General features: G+C 41.3%; 1 protein-coding gene across 2 annotated transcripts in view; it reads right to left on the bottom strand.

Annotated features, from left to right (window-relative positions):
• tpd52l1 (tpd52 like 1) overlaps positions 1–13,385 on the bottom strand; it is an 83,520-nt gene that overhangs the window by 36,206 nt on the left and 33,929 nt on the right. The window lies entirely within an intron of this gene.

Here is a 13,385-nt window from a genome sequence, read left to right as displayed (position 1 = left end):
GTAAAGCGTCTTCCAGATCCGAATGGGTAAGGGCAAGTGAAATGGTATAAGGTCTTTAATAAAACTCAGTGTGTGCTTTGACGCATGCATTCGGCAATTTAGGTCGTTTAACAGAAGCAGCAGTCCAACCTTGGAAACCCGCAGTCCTCAATGTCACCACACACGCTGGCTTTCGTTGGGTATACCCAAAGGGGTGGCTAAGACATCTGTCAAAAGTTACGGAGTTGCATTCCTCAAGAAATATTACGGTAGACCAAGATTATAACATTGAAATGGCATGTTTATTATCACGTAACAAAATGTTGTAAACAGTATTATAGAAATAATTTCATTCATTCATTCATTCATTCATTCATTCATATTGTTTCGGTAGAAAACTATGCAATGCAAAATCGTTTAAACACCAGAAAACCAGAAAAGTGCTGGGCCTCAAGATTCTAGATAGAACGTTCGGACGCTTTTTTTTTTTTAGACCCCGGCGAGTATTCGGAACCGGCCTTTATTTGTCACAACACACGCGTACACCCGGCCGTTAAAGGGAACTCGGCGGTTAATTGGAACTCGGCTATTATTTGGTATTTTACGGTATAGATAGATAGATAGATAGATAGATAGATAGATAGATAGATAGATATAAAAATATAAAAAAAACCACACAAAAATATAAAATCTCAATGTATACTGTATACAAGTCTACTGGATTATTTAATGTCAATGCCCACTTTAACTTAGTGAATATGCTGTATGTAATTACACTTTGTAATCAAATTCCAGATCCAGATCCTTTGGATCTGCTGTGACAGGACAGGAGTGTTACAGTGTGCTAAGTGGTCTGTACAGATGGTCTAGCAGCGCTGATGATGTCATCCCGCTAACAGCCTGCTGCTGTGAATGTGTGTGCTTGCTTGAGTGAGGCTGATCTGAGCTATGGCTACAGATGGCTCTCTGACAACCATAAAGCAAATCTTCACTGACAGTAGCACAACACCTCTAGGACTAAAGAAGATGCATGAAAATCGCTGTCCTGTTTGTAAACAGATGGACATGTCGCATCTTAATAACAGACAGCCACAAACCTGCTTTCAGAAACTGCATGTCCTCTACATTTCCTGTACATTTATAGCCCTAGTCAGTATAGATCCATCCATGAGATAAATGGTCTTCAAAATTTTAAACAAATAAAAATCTGAAAAAAAAAAAATGTGGTGTGCATTAGTATTCAGCCCCCTGTACTCTGATACCTCTAAATACAATCCAGTGCAATCAATTGCCTTCAGAAGTCATCTAATTAGTTAATAGAGTCCTACTGTGTGTAATTTACTCTCACCATAAATACACTTGTTCTGTGAAGGCCTCAGTGGTTTGTTAGAGCAGCGGTCCCCAACCTTTTTTGCGGCACGGACCGGTTTGATCTCAGACAATATTTTCACGGACCAGCCTTTAAAGTGTGGTGGATAAACTGTGGTATTTTCTAAATATAGTAATAAACGTGAATCCACTGTGTACTCGTATGCAACTTTATTAGCAGCATCCTCGTAACATCGCGTCAGCAACATAACATGAGTAATGTCCTCTCTCCAACATTCTTGGTCGCTGAGATAAGTGTCTTGACATGCGTCAAGAGCAGAGAGTGTGAGCGGAGCGGACGAATTTTGAAAAGAGCGCGGAGCGGGATTTTTTTTTTCAAGGATGGGAAGGATGGAGCGAGGCAATGGCCCGCTCCAGTTTCGCCCCGTTACCGCTCACATCACGAGTCTGAAGCATGCCCAACGTGGCTCAGAATGAACGACATTGGTGTTTGTTTGCCACCTGCGCTCCGCCTGCTCATGATGCGTTTAGAGGCGGCTCGGAAAAACACGTTTCCACGTGTTAAAAATTAATTAAGTGGTTGTAATGGCTGTAAAAAGCGCGGGGGACAGAGGGCAGAGATACGGGAAGTGCTCCACGTCCGCTACGCGCATGCGTGCACATATTTTTTGAGCGAGCGTGGAGTGGAGCGGGATGCAATCTTGGTGGAGCGCTGAGCGGTAACGGGCGAAGCGGCATGGTGCGACATTGAGCGGGGAGCGAGCGGAGCGACCACCTCCGTGAGCGAGGACCGAAATTCTCGCCGCTCCACTCCGCTCACATGCTCTGGTCAAGTGTGAGTTATAGACGGATGTAACGGAGAGAATCCGGTCATTTTTCAAAATCAAACATCGTTCAGACTCAGATAATGAATGAAACGGAAATAGTGCAGGTTATTTATTCTTTCTGTGTGGCCCGGTACCAAATGACCCACGGACCGGTACCGGTCCGCGGCCCGGGGGTTGGGGGCCGCTGTGTTAGAGAACACTGAAGAACAAACAGCATCATGAAGACCAAAGAACTCACCAGACAGGTCAGGGATAAAGTTCTGGAGAAGTTTAAAGCAGGGTTAGGTTATACAAAAATATCCCAAGCTCTGAACATCTCAAGAAACACTGTTCAATCCATCATTCAAAAATGGAAAAAGTATGGCACAACTGCAAACCTACCAAGACATAGCCATCCACCTAAACTGACAGAGCGAGCAAGGAGAGCACTGGTCAGAGAAGCAGCCAAGAGGCCCATGATCACTCTGGAGGAGCTGCAGAAATCCACAGCTCAGGTGGGAGAATCTGTGCACAGGACAACTATAAGTCGTACACTCCATAAATCTGGCCTTTTTGGAAGAGTGGCAAGAAGAAACCCATTGTTGAAAGACAGGCATAAGAAGTCCCATTTGCAGTTTGCCAGAAGCCATGTAGGGGACACAGCAAACATGTGGAAGAAGGTGCTTTGGTCAGATGAGACCAAAGTTGAACTTTTTGGCCTAAATGCAAAGCGCTATGTGTGGCGGAAAACTAACACTGCTCATCACCCTGCACACACCATCCCCACTGTGAAACATGGTGGTGGCAGCATCATGCTATGGGGATGCTTTTCTTCAGCAGGGACAGGGAAGCTGGCCAGAGTTGATGGGAAGAGCTAAATACAGGGCAATCCTGGAAGAAAACCTGTTGGAGGCTGCAAAAGACTTGAGACTGGGAAGGAGATTCACCTTCCAGCAAGACAATGACCCTAAACATACAGTCAGAGCTACAATGGAATGGTTTAGATCAGGGGTTTTCAAAGTGTGGGAGAGTCAGCCCCCCCTCAGAGAGCAAATAAACAACAGCACCCCCCCTTACAATTTTTGTTGTTGCTATACTTAATGTTCCATTCATATTTTAAAAAAATGGTTGTTGTACACATTATTTTTTTCTTTTACACATTTTAAACATCTGTGCTTTTTAAAACATCCTTTTCTTTTACACATTTTAAACATCTCATAGCATCCTTAGCTAGCACCTCTTGGCAGACAACACACAGTAGCAGTGGAGCATCTTCATATCCAATCCATGAAAATCCAAACTTTAAATAATCGTGGTCATACTTCCTTCTTTTTTCAGTCCCCCAGGATTTCGCGAGCCTTTTTTGTGATTGTTGCGGGCTAAAATGTCTGATGTTGCGAGGGGGTTTCCAAAAAATTGCGATGAAAGTTGCGGTGTTTTTTTAGGTTTTTGTTGCGATTACATTGCGAGAAGAAGTAAAAGTTGCGAGAAATTGTTGCAATTTTCTCTTTTTGTTATTAAAATTGAGTGATATGTTATTACTGAAAAACTATTGATTAAAAAAAACAAAAGACACTGAGAAATGAACGCACTGAGAAATGGTCCTATAAACATCTTTACCAATATAAAAGATTACCAGGACTACAAAAATGCAGAAAAATAGGCTTTACTTATCCAAATGCACCGGTTGGTTCAAAAGTTAAAGTGCATAGAACCTCACAGCACAACATGAAGTTACCTTAAAATATAATATAAATGCCTCAGCTTTCATGTAAGAAAAAAAATACTAGTACTGTGTGCAGGCAGTCTCTCCTGAAGACGAAATTAAACAATAATTATAAACTAATAAAATAAATGGCTCAGGCTTCATAGAACAAAAAAAAAAAAAAAACAATTTGAACAGAATCTCACAGTATGATGCTGAAGCTGCCTAAACAATGGAAAATAAAATACCATTTTGGCAAAAATGTTGGCAGCCATTAATTTCTTGTATTAAGTAAAAAAAAAATAAATAAAGTGCACACAGTCCTTCACTGTAAACATAACACACTTTCAGTAACAGAATTTAAGCCTATATAAACACTGACATGCAGTGTTGCCAGATACTGCTGACGTTTTCCAGCCCAAAATATGTTCAAAACCCGCCAAAATGCACTTGAAACCGCCCAATCTGGCAACACTGCGCGCATGCTGCTTCTCTTGAACGTACAGATAGTTTTCACTGACGTCACGGCATTCCGGGGAACGCCCTCCAGCTGCCATCTTGTGGGGCTAACAAAACGGGCCATCGCTATTATCAGCTACGTTATCTCGGACGAATTTATAAAGTTATATAGTCAGTTTTCTAAAATAAAGATCAATGTTGGCAAAATCAAGCAAACGGAAGTATATGGATACATTGGACGTCATCTCACGACAACGGTATGCAGCCAAACTGGCCTTGATTGGGGGAATTGACCCCTACGAAGTGGACAAAGATGCATTTTCAAGTGACTATGTAGGGCTGCCATCCATATCGTACCCTGATATTGTGAACTATTTCGTGAATAGTAAAAGTGCCTACACACTTGACGACCTCAAAGCATACAAGTCGCTGGAGTCATACAATTATTTTGTCTGTGGCTGGGTCCGTGAAGTCCACCATATAAAACCAAGTGACAGTCGTGTCCTAATTACAGCCAAGGTATGTAAACATTGGAATTTTAGAGCTCTCAACACTGCATATATGTGTGTGCATAATATCGAGTTGATTTATGACAAATTTTACATCCATTAGTGGTATTACAGTACCATGTCAGTTCCAGTTAGGCATCCTCCAGAGATTGTTTACACAATGTTTTGGTTTCCAAAAACAAACTTGAACACAATTGATTGTTTATTTAAACAACTTGCCACTTATAAAATTTTCTTTGCTGTGTTTGGAAGGCTGATAATCCTTGCGGTTGATTCTCGCAAGCCATAGGTTTCTCCTTTGTATGCTGAGTTTCTTTGTTTGCTCGCCTTCGTGCTCCCGTACAGTGGGAATTCCATAAAAGCACCGCTTGACATCATCTGACCTATTACGACAGCCGTGAATACAACAGGTGTGCACCATTGCTAGCTTTAAATAGCCTGCTTGGGTTCTTTTGAAGACTTTGTACTCATGCTTTACAATGTGTGCTCAGTGACCCGTATGGTAAGCTTGACCCGCAAGATGGCCGCCACTAGGGAATCCCCGAATCTGTGACGTCATGTGAAAACTATCTATACACGGAAGTAAGGTGGAAGGTAGTTTGTCGATGTCACCTCAAGACGACGCCAACGATTGGTCAAATTTGCGGGAAGGTTGCGGTGATTGGATATAATTGCAACACCGCCCTGAATTCGCGGGGATTGGCTGAATTTGTGTTGACGTTGCAAATCGCAACATCGCGAAATCCTGGAGAGTCTGGTTTTTTGCTTGGCCCAGACTCTGTCTCCTCACTCACTGTAGCTTTAGGTACTAAAAATTGGTCCATTTTGTCTCTGGCAAAGGCTAGCTGAAGTTCGCTAAATGTCCGCAATAGTAACTTATTCTGGTTTATTTTTTCTCACGTTGTGCCCCCCCGAAGAACTCTGGCGCCCCCTAGGGGAGGCGCGCCCCACACTTTGAAAAGCCCTGGTTTAGATCAAAGAATATTCATGTGTTAGAATGGCCCAGTCAAAGTCCAGACCTAAATCCCATTGAGCATCTGTGGCAAGACTTGAAAATTGATGGTCACAGACGCTCTCCATCCAATCTGGCTGAGCTTGAGCTATTTTGCAAAGAAGAATGGGCAAAAATGTCAGTGTCTAGATGTGCAAAGCTGGTAGAGACATGCCACAAAAGACTTGCAGCTGTAATTGCAGCAAAAGGTGGCTCTACAAAGTATTGACGCAGGGGGGCCGAATACTAATGCACATCACATTTTTCAGATTTTTATTTGTTTAAAATTTTGAAGACTATCATTTTCGTTTCACTTCACAATTATGTGCTACTCTGTGTTGGTCTATCACATAAAATCTCAATAAAAAACTTTTAAGTTCGTGGTTGTAAGGTGGAAAAATGTGAAAAAGTTCAAGGGGTATGAATACTTTTTCAAGGCACTGTATCCTAACAATCACAAACACAGGCTTTGCAGGATTCCCCTCCACAGGCATGTTTCTTCCACAAGTCTTTATCTAAAGTGAAAGGGGCGATTTGATTGGTTTTCGACGTCACGTGACCTCAACCTGCAGTCGATTTTGATTTTTTTTTCATTTTGCATTTTCTTCAAGCGGTGATTCCGAGAACCAACTAATCGAATTGGTGTGGCCTAAAGTGAGTTCAATGGAAATATTTGCCCATTTAAAGATTAGAGGTGTAATGAAAATCAGTGAAAAGGAAGGATTCTGCTGAATGTACCATACGGTGAGAGCCAGGATTTAAATATATAAACTCAGTAAAACATTAATTACCAAGATGAGAAGCATCTCCCCACAACATGATGCTCCCACCACCATGCTTTACAGTCAGGATCGTATCGTTTTGGTGATGGGCCATGTTAGCATTCATGCCAAATGTGTAAACTCAGTTGCGCCTTGATTAATAGTCCAAGAATCATAATCAAAATTTGTTGTAGCAGAGACACAAAACACAGACGGGCAATGTCAAACAAGGATAATCCATAATCAAGCAATACTGCATGAGCAAGTGTGCGGTTATACTGAATATCATCACAGCTGTGATTCAGTGTTCAAATGAAATATTGAATGACATTTTGGACACAATAAAATTTTGGCCAATTGTTTTATTTATTCTTACTCCACTAGCAGAAATAGATCCTGAAGGAGCTATACTCACAAAGTGCTGATGACACGTTTTTGACATCTTTGGCGATGTTTTATAACATAAAAAGTAATTCCCGATGATCCATATATTAATTCACGAAGGCGCCTATTTAGGCGCCTATTTTACAAGTTATGATAAAAAATGCGGCTATTTGGGCAAATTTGACGGGGCTGCAGCACCCAGGAGACGAAAGAGGAGGAGGAGCTATATGACGTCAGCGAAAGAACCTTCCTCCTAACTTACCAGTTTGTTGTTGATGTGGCAGGTGTTCAGTTTATCATTATTAGTATTTTTATTAGACATTATTATACACATTTTATATATATATATATATATATATATATATATATATATATACACACACACATACACACATTATTTATTATGCCTTCGCGTTGTGTTGCCGGCTTTTGCTCCAAAACCCACAAGGATGGGGTAAGTTTATTCAAGTTTCCCAGAGATCCCGAGCTGCATGCGAAGTGGGTGAAGCAAGTCAGGCGCACTCGTGACAAGTGGGAGCCCTCACCAACATCCGTCCTGTGCTCTGAACACTTCGATTTGGATTGTTTTGACACCCTTCCCAGCTTAAAGGAATCTCTTGGGTGTGCAGTTCAGCACAAACGTGTGTTGCTACCATCAGCAGTGCCTACAGTATTCCGGAGGGGGTCTACTAGTAGCTATGCCAGATCCAGCAGTCGCCTGGGACAAGGCGACTCCTCCAAAGACAGTCCTCCTGTCAGAACATGTGTTGAGAAATGACATAAGATAAAGGTACGTAGAGCTATAGAGTGCTCCGACATGATGCTAAAAATAGTAACCATGCGGTCTGCGCGGCCATCTTGGAAGTGACTCGCTCCAGAGCGCTCATAGAGTACACATTCATGATAATCATAAATGTAATCATAAAGTCGGCGTGATATCAGTCATGTATTTGCTTGTGAAAGCTTGCGGCTTTCATGTAACTGCCGCTTAGCAACGAGAGGCAAAGGGTAAAGAGGGTAGGCTATCATAGATTCTATTCGGAAGAGATCAACACGATTGCTTAAAAATTAGGTATTTTAACAATTTGCATCTGTTTTGTGATTATCGTGACACTTTTGTGTTATATAGAACTGTATGTCTTATCAGCACATCGAGGATCTTCCACCGGAGGCTTTAGCAAGTACTCGTAGCAACACTACACTTTACCCTTTGCCATGCGTTGTTAGGGAATGGTAGCAAGTACCCCGATGACCGACTTCAAGAATATGTAGAAAAAATTTAGAAATTATACTTTCCAAAAGTCATTTCAGCTTAGTGTATTGCATTTCCATTTATATTGTAGGTTCTTGCTGATGTTTTTGCGGAGTATGACGCAGCTGCTGAATCAGAAGCTGCAGAGTTTGTATGTACTAGTTGTGAACATTCACATTATTATCAATCTCATTTATTTAAAATCAGATAAAATCATGCCATCATGATCACTGCTTAAAGTACCAGTATTTGGTTGTTGAAGAGCTAGCACTAGAGAGTTCACCGGCGTTTTCATGCGCCATTTCCATTGAGTAGAACAGCCAGTGAACCGCAGCGTGTTCTTCCGCTGACGTCACAACATGGCCGCGAGCCACGGACCCAGTTTTCTTGCGCTGTGCAATTAAAAGTTGGATATTCGCGTAACAACAGCTTCTTTTCACGTAATTATAACAGAAATCTAACATGTTTGCCATGTTGTATAGTTTATTTAAGAAATTGCATAGAGTCATGTTCGTGTCATCAGCACTTTAACAGCTCCTTGGCTAGCTAGCTCATATTGATTTGTACATTTCCTTGAAAGGTGTTTCTGTTAAAACTGGCTTTGCTTCTTCCTTTTCACTTCATTGGACAAGTCAAAAGTTATATTCATGACTATCATTTGTCATGTTCACTGATGATAGCGCTAACTAGGGCCGCACGATAAATCGTTAAAAAAAAAAAATCGCGATCTCGATTCACACATACACGTGATCTCATTTCGAAACACAACGATTCTTAAGCATTTTATTTCACAAGCGGCATCACAAACAAACGCTCCCATTTCTTCCCGGATTTTTTCAAGCACCCCTAAAGGCAGCACTGCCGCTGACTCCTCCCTCGACCTATGGTAAAGCGTCTTTACAACGTGATTCAGTCAGTGGAGGAAGCCCGCCTGCAGTTGAGTGTGTGGAAACCAGTGTTGCCAGATTGGGCGGTTTCCCGCCCAATTGGGGGGTTTTCAATTCTACTTTGTGGGCAAAAAATGGCTTGGGCTGGTTGACAAAAATTGGGCGGGTTTGACGTTAGTTCGGCGGGTTTTTATCAGATGTTTATAAATATTTTGCACCATAGACCTAGTTTACCCAGTACCCCTTAGGTATTTTAAACAACCAAAATCGAGCATTGGCCTAAATCATTAACAATAAACATTAATCTCATTAAGTATTATTTGAACAAAAAAAGTCAATGTAACTGTAAGACTAATATGAATGTGTGTAATGTAGTGCAGAAACTGAACTCATAAACTAGTAAATAAGAATGACGCAATCTATTCTCCATTTTCTCTTCTCATGTTGCATTCAGCCATGCATCGTAGCCTAACTTTTTTTTTTTAATTGAAGTATATAAAACAGGTACAATCTAACAAATCCACAAAAATCAGGATAACAGATGAAGAAAATACATGGATGTAGACAAAAATAAATTAAGCAGAATAACTAGGCCTATAAAATTAATAAAACAGGATAAATAAAAAGATAAATAAATAAAAGACAAGTAAAAAATAACCTCAGCAATGCAGATGTTATAAACAGTGCGATAAACATTTTGTATAAAAAATCGTGCCAAAGAATTGTGATCTCAATTCTAAGCAAAAAAAATCGTGATTCACATTTTTTCCAGAATCGTGCAGCCCTAGTGCTAACTCTACTGTAGTAACTGTTTCGAACTAGCAAGTGGAATTTTATGTGGCGACCAGACACAAGCAGTGTGATACAAAACAGTGAAACATCCCAGTTTGGTTATACAGTGGAGCACTGTTATAACACAGTAGTTGAGATCCAAAGAATCCGACTGTGTTATGAGTGAATCCGTGTTGTAACGGATATCATGGAAAATCTGGCATGGCTCGAGTAGAAGACATTCTATGAGCTTTTTTTTTTTTAAAGATTTTTTTGGGGGGCTTTTTTCACCTTTATTGGATAGGACAGTGTAGAGACAGGAAATGAGCGGGAGAGAGAGACGGGGAGGGATCAGGAAATGACCTCGGGTCGGAATCGAACCTGGGTCCCCGGATTTATGGTACGGCGCCTTATCCACCTGAGCCACGACGCCCCCTATGAGCTTTATTTATTAGATAAACCAGTCCCCTGAAGATATCTGATGAAGAAACTGCAAGAACTACGATCGTTTTTACCATGCTGATAACTCTTTAATTTGCGCTAGCGCAAATTGTTACGCCCACTCAGGATCTTTCTACTTTTATTATAATAATAATAATAATAATAATAATAATAACAACAACAACAATAAATTATTATTAAAGCCGCAAGCGGCCTCGACGGGCCCTCGCGCCAGCGGCCAAGGGGGGCGGGGGCATGCGTCCCCGCGAAATACCTTCCACAGCTTCTTCGGCAAGAGACATTACTCCCGCAATGGCGACAAAGCACAGAATTGGACACATGGCAACGATAGGGTCTCGCACTGAACGGTGCTCGGGCCCTAATAATAATAGCGCCCCAATAAGGGTCTTGTAAAGAGTTTGCTTGCCAAGTTTGACAAATCAGAAGCTGCAATATCATTTCTGCCATAACCAGCACCCCCAGGGGCGAAAGTGCACAAAATTTGGCGTACATGTCAGGTGAGCTATGAAGAGTTTGCGTATGAAGTTTGATGACAATTGAGTAAATAGAAGATGAGATATAGATTTTTGAAGAATAAAATTTTTGGTTTTTCCCATGTCAGTAGGTGGCGCTATGCTGAACATGAGCGATTATGAGTTGGAGAAATAAGTGTCTACAACAGCAACGCACTAGCACAAGGTAGTGGTGTGAAGGAAAAGCATTATGGAATTATTTACCAAAAGCCCGTTTTGGAGCAATTGCGTCGGCCAAAAACAGCGCCCCCCATGGACGAAAATTCCCAAAAGGTGGTATACATGACATGGGAGGTAGTAAGAGGGTGGCCGTGAAGTTTGACCAAATTTGAGGAAAGATTGGAATTTTTGCCCAAAAATAGCGCCCCCAGTGGCGAAATATCACAGATATTTTTTGTTCAGGGCGGCAGGGTGCAACTTTTCCTCACTAAGCGTCATCATCTATCTCTTACCGTTCCGGATCTATAGGGTATGGTGACCAGATGTCCCAGTTTGTGACAGCTAGTGCAAATTACTGTGACTTTACTGAGTCTCTATCTAGTTTTTTAAATTGTTGATTGTCAATGTATATAACGTGTCAAAATATTTTGCTGCCACGTTCACGCCTGCATGCTTCGAACTCTCACTTATGTGCTTCCACGCTCTGAGCAGCGCGCACTTCAAAGACTGATTACACGTACTTGTCCTGGATTAGAGCAATGCATGCTCATGTATGTTATTTTATTTATGTATATGCATATATAAAATAAATTTATATTTCCCATAACTTGTTTTTTCTACAGTGACATCCTGCGTTTGCATTGCAAGGTATAAAAATACAAGTTTTGACCTGCTCTGAACAACTGTCAGCATAATTCTATCCAAAGTAGTAGCACTGCCGAGTTAATTACAAGTCATTATAAAAATGACAATAGCAGTCAAGAACAGGGACAATCCTGTAATAATTAACTGCATGTTAACAAGTAAACGAGAAGTGTTCAAAGAATATAACAATGATTATCGTGCAACAAGCACAGTTCAAGCATAGTGCATAACAGCACATTTTAGTCCTTTTTTTTTTTTAAAGTCTAACTTTCATTTGTTGAAATCTTGTGTGGGCCTGTAGTCCGACGAAATGAAGCAAGTTTCGTAGATACGTGACGTTCGCTGCAAAAGTATCGTTTCATTCAAACCATCTTAATGCATTTTCAAGTAACTTAGGTGGAAAAATGACAAAGTCCCACAGTTCGGCACCTCTGTCTTGCCGAGAACTTTCCAACAAGCCCTCCCCTGGCCATCGGCCCGTTATTCACCCCAGAAACCGTGGGGATCATGCTCCGTTACTCGCCAACCAAGTGGCCCACAGCCACCAGATTTCACAGCTACCTCCGTCTCGCCGAGACTGTTCCAACGAGCCCTCCACCAGGCCAGTACGACCTCGCCTTAGCCCATTATTTGCCCTGGAACCATGGGGCTCATGTTCCGTTGCTCGCCAGCCGAGCGGCCCATGGCCACCAGATTGCAGAGCCGCCTCCGTCTACACAAAAACTTTCCAAAGACAGGGGCTTCAAAGTTTGGGAGAATAGCAGGGTACAAATAATTTACAGTAGGGTGCAAAATGGTAAAATGTCTGCCAGCGGCAGACATAATGCACGCAAAGTGTGCAGGGATAGATAGATAGATAGAGAGAGAGAGAGAGAGAGAGAGAGAGAGAGAGAGAGATATGCAAGTACGAATTTTTCATGGGGCGGGATGGTTTGGAACAGGCCATCTAAAATTGGGATAACATTTACCCGGGACAGGTATTTGAGGCGGGTCGTCTAGCTTAAGCTTGATTAGCTTTGTTACGCACGCTAGTGTTTCCCACAGAAATTTTGGAGACTATGGGGGAGGCGCGGGGGTTGTTTAAAATTGAGTGATATGTTAAATATTAAGTTATTACTGAAAAATTATTGATTAAGAAAACAGACACTGAGAAATGGTCCTATAAACAACTTTACCAATATAAAAGATTACCAGGACTACAAAAATGCAGAAAAATAGGCTTTACTTATCCAAATGCACCTGTTGGTTCAAAAGTTAAAGTGCAGAGAACCTCACAGCACAACATGAAGTTACCTTAAAATATAATATAAATGCCTCAGCTTTCATGTAAGAAAAAAAACTATTAATACTAGTACTGTGTGCAGGCAGCCTCTCCTGAAGACTAAATTAAACAATAATTATAAACTAATAAAATAAATGGCTCAGGCTTCATAGAAGAAAAAAAAACAATTTGAACAGAATCTCACAGTATGATGCTGAAGCTGCCTAAACAATGGAAAATAAAATACCATTTTAGCAAAAACGTTGGCATCCATTAATTTCTTGTATTAAGTAAAAAAATATGTTGCCAGATACTGCTGATGTGTTACAGCCCAAAATATGTTCAAAACCCGCCAAAATGCACTTAAAACCGCCCAAATTGGGCGGGAAAACGCGCAATCTGGCAACTCAGGCGGCAGTAATGGCTGTACTCGTGTCGAGGATGTAAACACAATCTGGCAACACAGGTGGCAGTAATGGCTGCACTCGTGTCGAGGATGTAAACACAGTTGAC

Source organism: Neoarius graeffei, chromosome 3, assembly GCF_027579695.1.
Source record: "Neoarius graeffei isolate fNeoGra1 chromosome 3, fNeoGra1.pri, whole genome shotgun sequence".
Lineage (NCBI taxonomy): Eukaryota > Metazoa > Chordata > Actinopteri > Siluriformes > Ariidae > Neoarius > Neoarius graeffei.
The sequence above is the reverse complement of the archived record's forward strand: the minus strand, read 5'-3'. Positions and strand labels throughout refer to the sequence as shown.